Source organism: Numida meleagris, chromosome 25 (assembly GCF_002078875.1).
Source record: "Numida meleagris isolate 19003 breed g44 Domestic line chromosome 25, NumMel1.0, whole genome shotgun sequence".
Lineage (NCBI taxonomy): Eukaryota > Metazoa > Chordata > Aves > Galliformes > Numididae > Numida > Numida meleagris.
Window position 1 is genome coordinate 4,971,436 of NC_034433.1, and position 12,809 is coordinate 4,984,244.

The 12,809-nt window shown below is 52.2% G+C and overlaps 1 long non-coding RNA gene across 2 annotated transcripts; it reads left to right on the top strand.

The window, feature by feature from the left end:
- On the top strand, positions 291-12,459 carry LOC110388333. Of its 2 annotated transcripts, none has more exons than XR_002432852.1 (3): positions 291-383; positions 3,257-9,248; positions 10,964-12,459. It is a non-coding gene; the product is annotated as an uncharacterized LOC110388333 (long non-coding RNA). The 2 variants fall into 2 exon arrangements; XR_002432851.1 differs by lacking the exon at positions 291-383 and adding an exon at positions 394-867.

Here is a 12,809-nt window from a genome sequence, read left to right on the forward strand (position 1 = left end):
TCAAACACACTTGCACGTTCTCAATGAAAAAAAATAAAAATAAAGCAAGCAAGCAACCCCTCCCCGGTGCTGAATTGGAAAGAGAAATGAGCTTTTGGAGAAAGGTGGAGGAGTGGCTGCTGCGTGGTTTGGGCTCAAGCCTCAGCAGCTCCTTCTGTAGGAAGGCAGATGGGCTGCAGCGGGGAGGCTCGTGCTCCGCTGGGTTTGGTGGATGCCCTGGTCCTTCCAGGCTTATTTCCCCACAGGAGAGGACTTTCCACCTCTCAAAGCTGTTAGAAGAGCCTTGGTCCATCAGGTCTGACTTCAGGATAAAGAGGCTAAATGCTGTTTGTTTTCTTTCCACGACAGCTCCAATTGCAGCAGGTTCCATGGCCAGGCTGCAGGTAGGAAGGATCGAGGTTGTCAGCCAGAGCAGATGAGCGGGGCTGTGCTGGAGGCTTCATCACGCCTCCAGGTGACCTCAGACACCAGATAACCGCCTGCTTGATGGGAGACAGGAGGGCGGTTTGTCACCAAGAGATTTAGGCAGCGTTACGCTACAAAGGAACAGAGGGTTGGCCCCTGTGGACGTGGTTGGAGAAGTGGGACGAACTACAAGAAGCCGCCTTGGTCCCGTCCCATGGACAGCTGCGTCTTTGGGCAGTTCTCCAGCCACAGTCCCTGGTCCGGGATCTGCCCGTCCCTGCCCTGTGGGCAGCTCTGCTCTGCAGCGGGTTGGCAGTGACGGAGTGAAGGTGGGAGGGGGAAGAGAGGGGATGAGGAGCGTGGGTACTGCTGCAGTTCCCACCCGGGCAGTGCTTGTTCTCGGCAGTACTGAAATCCGCATCGGCAGGAGCTGGGTTGCTCTGGGAGCATCTGGATCCATGGGTACATCTTGCGTCTGCGTGCGTGTACGCGTGCTCCCTATCTGTGTATAGGGTGGGTGCCATTTGTTAGGGGATGCTCAGCCTGTCACTTACCTTGATGTTGCCCCCGAGCAGCAACTCAGACTTGGAGTTTTCACGCTCGGCCCAGAATGCTCTACATTTTCTCGCTTAAGTGAAACGCTCCCGATGCAGACAGCTCTGTGTTAGCTCCTCGGCTGCCGCTGTTAGCAGGAGGTTTCTCTCTCCTGCTCCTGCTCTCAGGCCAGCATTTTAGCGCGGGGCTTTCCCCGCAGCTCGCTTTGAACCTCTCGGAAGGCCGAATGCTCTGCAGGCAGCTGGAGCACCCTGCCCTGCCCTAACCTCTGCCGTGACCTCGCAGAACCGCGCTGTCTGCTCCGTGAAAGGATTTGATTCAGCCCTTCATGCCTGATCAGCAGCCAGGCCCCTGCACAACACAAGCTACCGGTCGTGACAAATTACATGGGCTGGCTTCAGGGGGGGCTGAGCGCTGACCCCGCTCCCAGCAGCCCTGGGCTGCACCTCGGCCTGGGGGGCTCCGTGCCCACCGCCCGCGTCCAGCAGATTCCGAGCGCAGCGATCGCCGGGCTGGTTCTGCAATTAGAAGGAAGATTTCCGCTAATCTCCCTCTAAATGAGGGTCTAATTCCTCGAGCAGAAACTTGTCAGCTGCTTGTTAACAGCCTCTCGGACCCGCGCTCACGTGGCCTTCATTATTTTCAGGAGCGTTTTCAGTTGTGCCTTTTTAGTTTGGAACAGAAGCGTAAACTTTGCCTGACTGCAGGCCGGTGTCTGTCCGCACTGGCCGTGCTAATAACACGCTGCTTAAATCAGAGGGCTCAGGAAAGAACTGTGGCAGTGAGGAGGGGGACATTTAATATTGAATTTGCTTTTTTTTTTTTTTTTTTTTTTTTTTTTTTTTTTTTTTTTTTAATGTGGAAACTTTTAGACACAATCCCGGCCCTGTGTTTAAGTCATTAAAACATCTTTAAGCATTTTCTGGTTTTAGTTTTCTTAGCAGCAGTCCTTTTCCTGGAATGTATTTTATTTTTCTTTTAAGTTGGTGAAAAAAAAAAGAAAAAAAAAAAAGAAAAAAAACTCTCCCCTCGCATTTCCAGGCGATTTTTAAAGGGGAGAGGGGAGGGAGGGCTCAGGGAGGTGGGGAGATGAGGAAAGTGAGAGAACAGGGCCCTTTCTGTGTTTTATTTCTAATCCGCAGGAATCCATTTTAGCCTTTTATGGCTGTTGCACTTGCTGACAGGATTTACATTCTCCGTATGTTATCTGAAACATCACAATCTGTGGCTGTGGGATTGTTTCATGCCTGGGTTAAAAACACGCCAGCGCTTCTGGGAGGCTGCGGGGAGGCAGACGGAGTGAGGGAAAGAGAAAGCATTGCAAAGAGGGAGAGAAGGGGAAAGAAAGAGCTGAGCACTTTGCAGGAGCTGCTGCTGGCGGAGTTCATGCCCCAGACAAACTGATGGTTAAGTGAAGCAGGGAGGGTGTTACGATCCCTTTGATTCTAGCAATGTTGCAGCGCAGTTCTGGTCTAGGAAAGCAGCTGCAGAAAAAACAGCTTTCTTCTCCTGACTCTCCGAAGCCCCTCTGTGATGGTGCCTGGGGAGCTGTAGTACGGGGGACACCGTGCACCCATCACAGCTCCATGGGACACGGGGCCCTGCCAGGGTGGTGCCCGGATACAGAAATTTCCTTCTTCAAGAGCTCCTTGGGAATATCTTCATTTCTAAGGGCCTCTTTGGAAGAAACCAAAGATGCTGCCGTTAAAATTCTGACTTTGTCAGGCATTGGTTGAGAAAAGAGTGAGCAGTGAGAATATTGAGATGGGTTGGTGGTTGGACTTCGTGATCTTTGTGGTCTTTTCCAACCTTAATGATTCTATGGTTCTATAACATAATGCAGTTTTCCAATAGCTGCAAACACTGTTGTGCCTATCAGGGGGAACCATGAAAGGACACTGGCTTTCCATTGCCATCATCCCATATGATGAGCAGAGCCCAGACTCCCACAAATCACAGATCTCGTTTTAGTGTCTGGGCTGCTCTCCTTTGGCTGTTCTGGGTCTGCAGTTCTCTCTGATATTCCCTGCTCAGTTGGTAGACGTGTCTCTGAATGCACAAGAAGGTGCCATTCTACATAGTTGGTTTTCTGATCATGACCAAACTCTAAGCTCTTAAGGTAGAGACTTCAGTTTTTTAATAACTCACGGGAGAACCCAGGGAAAATGTAAGTTTTATGGAGTCTAGAGAATATTTTTAAAGGATTTAGATGTCTGGAAAAAGTGTCTTAGGAGGTTTAACTGCTTTTCAGTGGAAAAAAAAAATACATTAACAAATATTCTTGTTTCTTTGTTAGTCCCTTCCGGAGCGGAGCAGCAGCCACGTGCTCTGGGGTCTGGGATCAGCAGGCTGTGGGCCATCTCCAAACTGGTGCCAGGCAGCACGGCCCCGCGTGTCTTACAGGGTGAGTGTTCCGCAATCACTTGAGCTTTAAGAGATTATTATTTTTGGGGTGGCCTCAAACTCCCTGGGCTGTAAAAAGCTCCATGTTTGAGAATCAGCGACATTATCTCAGATCCCAACCCAAACAAAGGGGGATTTAGGCTCGCTAGTCTCCTGCTTCCATCCCCCACTGTGCTCTGTGTCATTTTATCCAGTTAGCAGCAATCAGGTCCTGCGGCCCAGGAGACATCAGTGGCGTTTCATTGCTGTGCATCAGCCAGCACATCCTGCAGAAGCGGGAGGGGATGTCAGGTTGGTCATGGTGTCCGTGCTCTGAAAATGCAGCTGGTTCCAGTGCGGGTCTGTGCAGCGCTCTGCTCACATCGCAGAGCACGTCTGGTGCATGCTCCATCCAGGAGGCAGCTTGTGCCTCATTGCACGTGCCTGCAGGGCCGTGTGCTCGCTGCTCCACACGAGAATAGTGCTTGGGCCATGCTTGCATGCATGTGTGCTGCCAGCATCATGCAGATCCCTTCCTCATTGCTTGCTCTGGAGTTCAGCTCCGGTCTCGCTGCCAGCCTGCACCCCTGCAAAAACGGCTGTGCCCAGGCATGGGGGGGTTACCGTATCCCCCAGCAGATCCCCACAGCCCTGCCACACACAGCCCTGCCCCACGGCAGACCCCCACGGCAGAGCCTCTGCCCCACCAGCCTCCGTCTCCCTTTGGCCGGAGGGAGTCAGGTTACGCTCCCCATCCCTGCGAGTGAAAGAACCCACCTGTGTCTGCGGGGCCTGTTTGGGATTCCTGGGAAACTTTAACCTCTATTAATACCGCTAAATTATTTCTTCATATGGCAAAGTACTTATGTAAACCGATCCCCTCCCGCCTTCCCCTCCTGGCTCGGAGGAGGCAGCACTCGCTCAGATGGATCTACCTGCTCTCGGGGGGCTTTCAAACCCTCCACATTCCTCTGCGGCACTGCTTCTTGTTGCAGGAGGACGTGCGCTTGCTGGAAGCGAGCACGTGATGGGAAAGGGGGGAGAGAAAGAAGAAGGAAGGGAGGATTGAGATCACCAAAGTAATTGGCTCGGAGGCCTCTGGAGCAGCAGCAGGTTGGGGCGTACATTTGTCTGTCTCTCCGTCAAGTTGTGCCGAGCCCATGTCTGCCTCGGACTTCCCCAGAGCTGGAGTAAATTAGGAGTAGGCTCACCGGGGTCAAGTGGGCTTAGTTGTCATTTACACCAACACCTTTTCATACATTACGCCAGCTTCCAGTGCTGCCAGACGGGTGCGAAGGGACCTTCGTGGAAATGAGAACCAGGCCCCGGAGGCTGTTTTGCCAGGGCAGCACCCGATATCCCCAGCCACGAGCATTCAGATCATGGGACTACCCTGAAATAATGCCAATTTAAACCTTTTTTTTTTTTTTTTCCTGGTCTTACGGATTCTACCCTTGGCTGCAAAGCCTAAAAATGTTCTTCTTTAAATGTGAACAAATAAATGAATGATGAAACGTGTCATGAAATCACGGGACTCCAGCAGATGGGGCTCAAAGAAAGGAATGCCAAAAAAGGAGGAAACTGACGGTGCTGCTGGGTGCCACTCCAGGCAAGATCACACCTTTCCCATGGGCAGGACGTCTCGCTGCATTTTGCCTTTCTCCTGGCTGCCACTTGGGTGACAATTCTTGGTTTTCAGGCACGTACAGCCTGGCCAAAGCTGTCAGGCAAACAGTCCTGAGACCCACTCAGGACTGGCTCCACTGCAGGGCAGCCAGAGTTGGCCTTCAACCTAGTGGAAGCCCAGAGCCACAAGTAGTGTAGTACTCTCACAAAGGACATTGGCTTTTCAAACCCAAGAGCAGAAGAAGATGGAAAAACGAGTGAAAAATTCGGCAAGGTTTTAACCCTGCGCTCTCCCAACAGGTGTTTTCTTTGGCTTGGCTTTACAGCCAGAGCTGAGATTTGAAATTCCACCCAAACTTGGAAATTCAAAACCCATTTTCCACTTCTGCAATCACTCGTTCTGCAAAGCAGAGGAGAAGAGACTTGCAAAACCTTTTGACTTGAGGTTTGCAGCAGGCCAGAAGTCAGCCTTTGGGGGGCTCACAGTTGGTCTGAGAAGAGGAGAACTTCTGTGTCCCCATAATTCAGCTGTGCAGAGCTTCTCACTGAATTACCCTTGTGTAAGACAACCAATGCAGTCCGTGTTAAGAGTCATGCCAGAAAGAAGGCTTCTCTTAGCCTCCACAATGTGTGGTCGTATGCGGTAATGCAAAATTAGTGCGAGAATATGGGACTTTAGGAAAGCCAGCTGTGTTGTCGGGGCTTGGTCTGCTGGTTGGCTTCAGCCCGAAGAAAGAGTTCATTGCCAGCATCCGCAGGCGACAGGGAAAGTCTGATCTCTGTGCTATATTTCAGCAATGCAAAAAGCTGGATAGATGCTTTTGTTTCAGTTTACATGCCCTATTCCAAGTGAATGAAAAAGGCCACTCAAACCAGAGCCCCTCTGCCTTCTGCATGTGTTTTCTTTAAGTCTGACTGAATCTGTGTTCCCGCATTGCTCCACCTCCTACCAACAACAGTGCGGTCAGTGGAGAGGGAAGTTGCTGAGAATGGTCCCTGCTTTGTCCAGATGCCAAATCAATGCATCTCGTCCTGCCCTGCTCCCGGCACTGAGGGCAGAACATTGCTGAGAGCGGGCTGGAGAAAACTGAGGGATGTCCTACAGGTGAGGAAAGGAACAGCAACGGGTCTGAGGGACCTGCGACTGCCCCGTGCAGCACGTGAGTATGGGCTGGAGCGGCCGCCCTGGGCACTGCGAGCCGCTTTGGGATTGCTGCTTTGAGATCAGGGCTTTCTGGAATGGGTATTTACCCAGCGCAGGGCATCGGGTTAAGTCTGGACAAATGGAGACACTGGAATTACTGAGTAAAATGTCCTGGCCTGTCTTCTGCAGGAGGTCATCTAGATGATCTGTTTGTCCCTCCTGGCCTTTAAATCTACTAATCTATTTTCCCTTCCAGGAAATATAACTACGTTCTGAGAACAACAGCCCCTTAGGAAAAAAAAAATAAGGAAAGAAAGCACGCCTTTGAAAAACAACAGCAAAGAAAAAAACCCTTCAACTATAAAATAAACTAAGGTACAAGATGCAATTAACAATGCACAAACAGCAGAGCCTGGAATGTAAATTGTATTTAAATAGGGCTGTGAAGAATGTTTCAGTCCCCTAAATGGCTTCTCTCTCCTGCTGCCTTGAACCTCCAATCAAGCCCTGCCTGGGAGTAATTTGGTGCTGGAAATTGTTGCCACACGAACAGCTGAAGGCTGGCAGGGTCACCGGCCCCCCGTGTCACACCCTGTCATTTTAGATTAAGATATGCAAAGGCGACACGGCTGCGAACTTTCCCTTTGCTGCTGTGGCTGCGTCCATCCCCTCGGCTGTAATGAGAGGAAGGCGTAATTGGAGTCAACTGCTTGATTATGATAATTGCTACTGTCTGGGGGAAGAAACATTTGAGTCCCAGAGCTTGATCCGCACCGCACCTTTAGGGTGATTGCTGTCTGTTTGCCGGCAGATGGGCCCTGCAGAGAGCATCCCTTGGCCCCGCGCCGGCCCCTGACCCCAACCCGGCCACTTGTTGGCTCCCGATCCCGCAGGGTCAGGGGGCGTTGGGCTGCTCTCTGCCTCCCAGCGGAGCGTCGCTCCTGAAGGATTTATCCCCTCCGAGGGAAAGGGCCTTTTGGAAATATATCCCCAGCTCTTCGCGGCAGAGATGAGGTGCCGTATATTTTCCGCTGGGATATTTATCGCTTTCATTGTATGTCCCTGCAGCAATCTGTGGGAAATGCCTCCTGGCAGCTTGGCGGTCAGTCCGCCAGCAGGGATGGCCCCGGGCTCGGGGCAGAGGGGTGGCAATGAGGAGACGAGCGCTCGGTGCTCGGAGCACCTGGCAGGGCTCGGTGCCAGCACCTCCCAGTGACTCTGTCTCTTTGCATCGGTGCCGGTAACCTGCCCAGCAGCGGGGTGAGCACAGAGGCACGTAAAGCCCATGTGTGTAATTAAGGTGGCAAGAGGCATATCATTAATTAACGGCTATTATTTGTTAATATCAAGCCTTAAGTGCAAAGCTCAACTCTAGCTGTGAAGCAGTAAGCACAGCCTGAGCGACAATAGTAACCAGCCAACGAAGTAATTGGGTAGTTATTTCCGCGATATCTTAAAAGTTTAACAAGATTTTCTTTTCTAAAACGTTCACATTCCAAGGCGTGGAGGGGAAAGCACTGCCTGCACGGGGGGAACGATGTAAAAATCATTGAAAACAGAGCAGGGCTGCAGGTGCCGGGGTGGGTTTTCTTCTGAGCACGGAGCTGTGCCCCGTCAGCAGCCAGGCGTGCAGGTTGGGTCTGTGCCATGCTGGTCGTGCGCAGGGCGGGTGGGTAGGGGAGGCACAGGCAGCTCGTTCTTATTCTGCTACGTTTTAGAAAGCCAGCTCGTTTGAACGGGTACGAGTTCCCTCTTTGTTACTAACGAGGTGCCTTTCTGCGGTGTCCTGGTGGGCTCTGTGCTGGCAGAGGGATCGTGGTGAGCACCAGGTGGGTGTCCCAGCACCAGGGTGAGGCACAGACGCATCCCCGTGCAGTTTGATAAGAGAGGAAGACGTTTAATCTGCTTTCCAGGGTAGATTAAGAACCCCGTAGACTGTAGCTATGCAACAGCGTGCGTCTGACAGTGCAGGGCTCTGGGCAAAGGTGTAGCTGTTGTGATAAAACAACTGCCTGAATTTCATTAACAAAACAGCGTGCCAAAGTGTCATTAAGCAACGGAGGGCTCTAAATAACCCTGTGACTGCTTGCCAGGCGGTGTGTGAGTCAGGAGGAGACCGCTGCAGCTGTACCTGTGTACCCACGTACCTAAGGGCAGAGACAGAATCCAGCGGGGTCTGACGCTCACCTGAAGGGCCGGACCTGCAGCTCAGACTGCTGTTCTGCTTAGATCTTACTTCCACAAAAAGTAATCAGGTCGCTTTGCAAGCAGGTGTGTTAACTTAAATCTGCAGGAGAAGAGCATTTGCTGTGAACACGGCTCGTATCTGTGCAGATAGCGTTGGCAGGAGCTCTGCCTGGCTTCCCGCCTGGCTGGAGGCTTGTGTGTACCTAGGAAATGGCTTGCCAGCTCTAACCTATTCATTCAAAGTCAGCCTTCAGTTAGAGCTCACACCCTTTCCTCCAGAAAAGATTCATGTGCTGTTACTCATTTACTACTACGGCCTGTTTCTGGCATCGCCCTGGAACACGGAACAGCCGGCTGGAGGGGCAGGCGGCCCCAGCTGCTGCAGGGAGCTGCCCTCGTGGCACTTAGCGCGATGACTCGGGACCCCACGACTCGGGTCTGCGACACTACTGACTCTATTAATTGATGGGATAACTCGTCCTTTGGGAGAGCTCCTTCCTAATCTCCATTAGTTAGAGATTGCTTTATCCTTTGCAGCAAGGAATTTTCATCCATTTACTCTGTGAGCTTTCTTAAAGTTTATCCCTGTGATTCTGGATATCCTTTATTTCAGTTTGTCTCTTTCCTTACTCTTTGTTCCAAACCCATTGCACCTCAGCCTCAGGAACGTCCTGGGGAGTAAGCAGAGTCGGGTCTGCAGGTGAATTCTCCCTCCACCTATAAATACAGATTCTTTTGACAGTTTTGTTTTATTTCACCGAAAATTGCCAAAATACACTCAGAGCCTGTTCTCTCACTGTATTTTCTTTTTACATAGGAAATGCCAAGGGCAGCTGACAAAAACTTCTTGTATAATTGCAGCTTTATTTTGCCAAATTCTGAGCCGGCATTTGCTGCCAGCAGTCCCACCTCTTCCATCCACGAGCTGGTGACATTGATGGAGCTGCAGGTGTGGGGTTGGGGGTGGGATTGGGGTTAGGGTTAGGGTTAGGGTTAGGGTTAGGGTTAGGGTTAGGGTTAGGGTTAGGGTTAGGGTTAGGATTGGGGGTGGGGTTAGGGTTGGTGTTGAGTTTAGGGTTAGGGTTGGGGTAGGGGATTGAGGGTTGGGGTTGGGGTTAGGGTTAGGGTTAGAATTGAGGTTGGGATTGGGGTTAGGGTTGGGGTTAGGACTTTATGGTTGGGTTTGGGGTTAGGTTTGGGGTTGGGGTTGGTGTTAGGGTTAAGGTTAAGGTTAAGGTTAGGGTTAGGGTTAGGGATGGATGCAGAAATCCATTATTTCTCCCACGGAATGGAAGGCTGAAAAATGTCACCTGCGAGCTAGTAAAGGATTTGCTTTTCCTGAACCTGTTGTATGAGTACTAAAGCAAACCTTGGGCTTTGAACTGTTCCTTTTCTTCCTTCTTTTCTCACAAGTCAGTTGTAAAGAAAAGTTTTCATAAACGCTTACCCCTCAGAAACATTGCCTCACTCTCTGGTGCCGCTGAAGGAGAACTCTGCTTGTGGGTCAGCCCCAGCCCATGGGAAAAGCAGCAGCATGGTGTCTGGCAGCTGCTGGGTCACAGTGGGTTTGGGGAAATGAGCTCAGTGCCTATTTCCTAGTAAAGATGGAGGTGAAGAACATCCTGTGTAGAATGCCTGGAACTCTGTGAATGCAAAGTGCTGCATAAACACAGGTTTTTACTGCTGCCCCAGGAAAAATGGGGATGGCAACCATTTCTTCCTTTGCACCTAACTCACTCTTAACACAGGAGGGACATGGCACTCTCCATCAATTAAAACACCGGCGCAGGTGATGGAAGCTGGCTGTGGCTTACCTCGGCACTTGGTGGCTGTGTTCCACAGTGCTGGCAGTGCTGGGCACGCTGCTATGGGGATGGCATAGCTTCTAGAGGTGCTCTAGGGATGCTCTGCCCAAATCCTGTGTGCTGTGCGCTCTGAACGGGGGCAGAGGCAATGATGTGGGGAACGTGGACAGAGCCCGGCTCTGCTGGGGCTTTGTTTGCAGCCCACCACGTCCCACGAGCTCCCAGAGCAGCACAGCCTCCATCTCTCTGGTGCCCAGCACAAGGGGATGATGCTGGGGGTCAGATGTCTTCTGAGAATCAGATAAAGAAAGAGTTGGGAGGAGGATGCATTTGAAAAAAAAGACCAAAAAAAAACCAACAAAGACCAACAGTAAACGCATCAAATAATAATAAAAACCCACCCTTTTCTTTGAGCCTGAATGTATGCTGGTGCAGTGCTTAGGGGATTAATCTCTTAAAAAATAAGTGCCATGTGAGTAGACAGGCAGTGATTAAGGTTTTAACTGATCAGTCTGCGTCTGACAGTGAACCAGCTATTATCTTAACGGAATCAAACGAACATTCAGAGCCTCCGCTCAGCCCCAAACATGAAAGGAGATGTCATCTGCTGGCAGTTGGCAAGCCGCAGGGGAAGGGAGAGAGAAAGAAGGAGGGAAGGAAAGCGAAATGGGTGAGAAAAGGAGGAGAGGTAGAGGCAGAGCACAGAGCGGAGGGGACGGGGGAGAGGGGAAGGGTGGGGGTAAATAAAGGGAAGCGGTGGGGAGAAAAAGTAGAAGGGAGAAGAGCGGAGGCCTAAAGCAGTGCTAACTCTGCTCTCCTCTCCCATTTCTCTCCTCCCCGCTCCTGCACGGATCGGAAGCTGTTCCCTGGACGAGGTGGGCCGCCTGCAGCCCTCGCCCCACTCTTCCCACCCCACTGCCTCCCGCCCTGGGGTCTGCTCCAGCGCAGGGAGGTCTGGCACTCTTGAACCTGAGGTCAAAAACAAGAGGGAGGGAAAGAATGGCCTTCAGGCCAGAGGAAGAAACCAGGGCAACCAGGCTCTTAACGTGATAAAAGGGCTTTATCTCAAAGCACTTAAACAAAACACACAAGCCTGAGAGAAGAGGCTCTGTCAAGTATCCGCCGGGGACATGGGGAAATTGCAAATCCCCGCAGGACAGAGGGGCTCTTTCTTCACAGTGTGCAGAGTCTGGAGCTGGGGCCGGGCAGGTGATGGGCACTGGGGAAGGGGCACAGGGGGGGATTTCCCATTTGCAGTGGTGCACGGGCGCAGATCAGACTGTGAGCAGCTGTTAGAGAACAGATCAAGGGCACAGGGAGCGGGCAGCAGCGCTGGAAAGGGGCAGGAGAGAACGGGAGATGGGGGACATCCAGCAGCAGGTGGGCACAGTCCCATCCTCTGCCTTTGGGGAGTCAGTGTAAATCACTGCGGCCCCTCTGTGCTTGGTGGATGGATGGGCACAGTTTACAGGAGTTGGAGGGGAGGCTTGGGGCTTGCCGGATACTTACAGAATGTTACAGGGAGGACTGTGCCGTGGAGAGGAGAGGAGAGGTCTCTGGGCTGTTCCCAGGTGCATGGGCACAGAGCTGCACACACCCTCCCGGGGTCTCTGGGCTGTGGGTCCCCGCCCATCCCCAGCTGATCTGCTTTCCCAAGGGGCTGAGGCAGCTTTGCTTATGGTACCTGCTCCAAAGGGACGGGCTGTTCGCTCTGGCTTGTCTTGTCCCTCATCCCTTTGGGACTCAGCCCCATCCCTCCCCATTTCTCCCTGACACGCAATGCTTTGTGCCAGCAATCTCCACCTCTGGGGAGAAGCCCTGCCCTGGCCGGGTGCCACTCTCTCTCTGGCTCCATGTTCTTCAGCCTTTGGTGTGGGGCACGTCCTCATCCCCTGCGGGTGCCCACAGTGTCCTTTCCCTGCCATGGCTCAGTGAGGACCTCGCGGAGCTCCCAGCCATGAATTTCCCCTGGCACACCACTGCCAGGCTGTTATTGCTGCGCGCTCCCTCCTGACTCCATCTGTCTGCATGGTGCTACCGCTCCGTGCCAAGAGGGCTCCGGGACCGCTGGGGTCACGGCTGCCCCATTACGGGGCGAGATTTATCATTGGCAGGTGTGCTGCGGGATGGTATATTATCCAGGATTATGAACTGTAACAGGATAATCTCTCTAATGTAATTCAAGCTCTCGACATGGCTTATGGCTCCTTAATGTACCTCAGACTGAAGAATTACAAGAACATTTTCCCCCCTCCCTACCTTGTCAGCTCCTAAATGATTTAGGCAATCGCCTGAAGCCAGATCTTGGCCTCCAGTCATAACTCAGAGCAGTTCAGTAAATATGATGGGGAAGGAGTTTTCCTGCCTTGGCTCTTTCTTCCTTCCGCTGCGCTCGGCCCTCACGGTGCTGCTGCTCCGCTCCCTGCAGAGCATTCGGGATGGACCCGAAGCCGGGCTGGCAGGCACAGGGATGCTCTCCGGGGGGATGGTGCCTTGGTTTGGGACCACGGAGTTGTGTCCATTTCAGCATCACCCCTCTTTTTGGGTAACACAGCCATTAGTGGTTTGGGAACACATCACCCAATGGGTGTCCAGCTTTGCTCTGTGCCCCCCGCTAAGCCAAGAGGAACGTTTCCCATCTTCATCTAATCAGCTTCTAATTCTGGTCATTGCGTTGACCTTAATGGGGGGGATTTGTGGGGCTG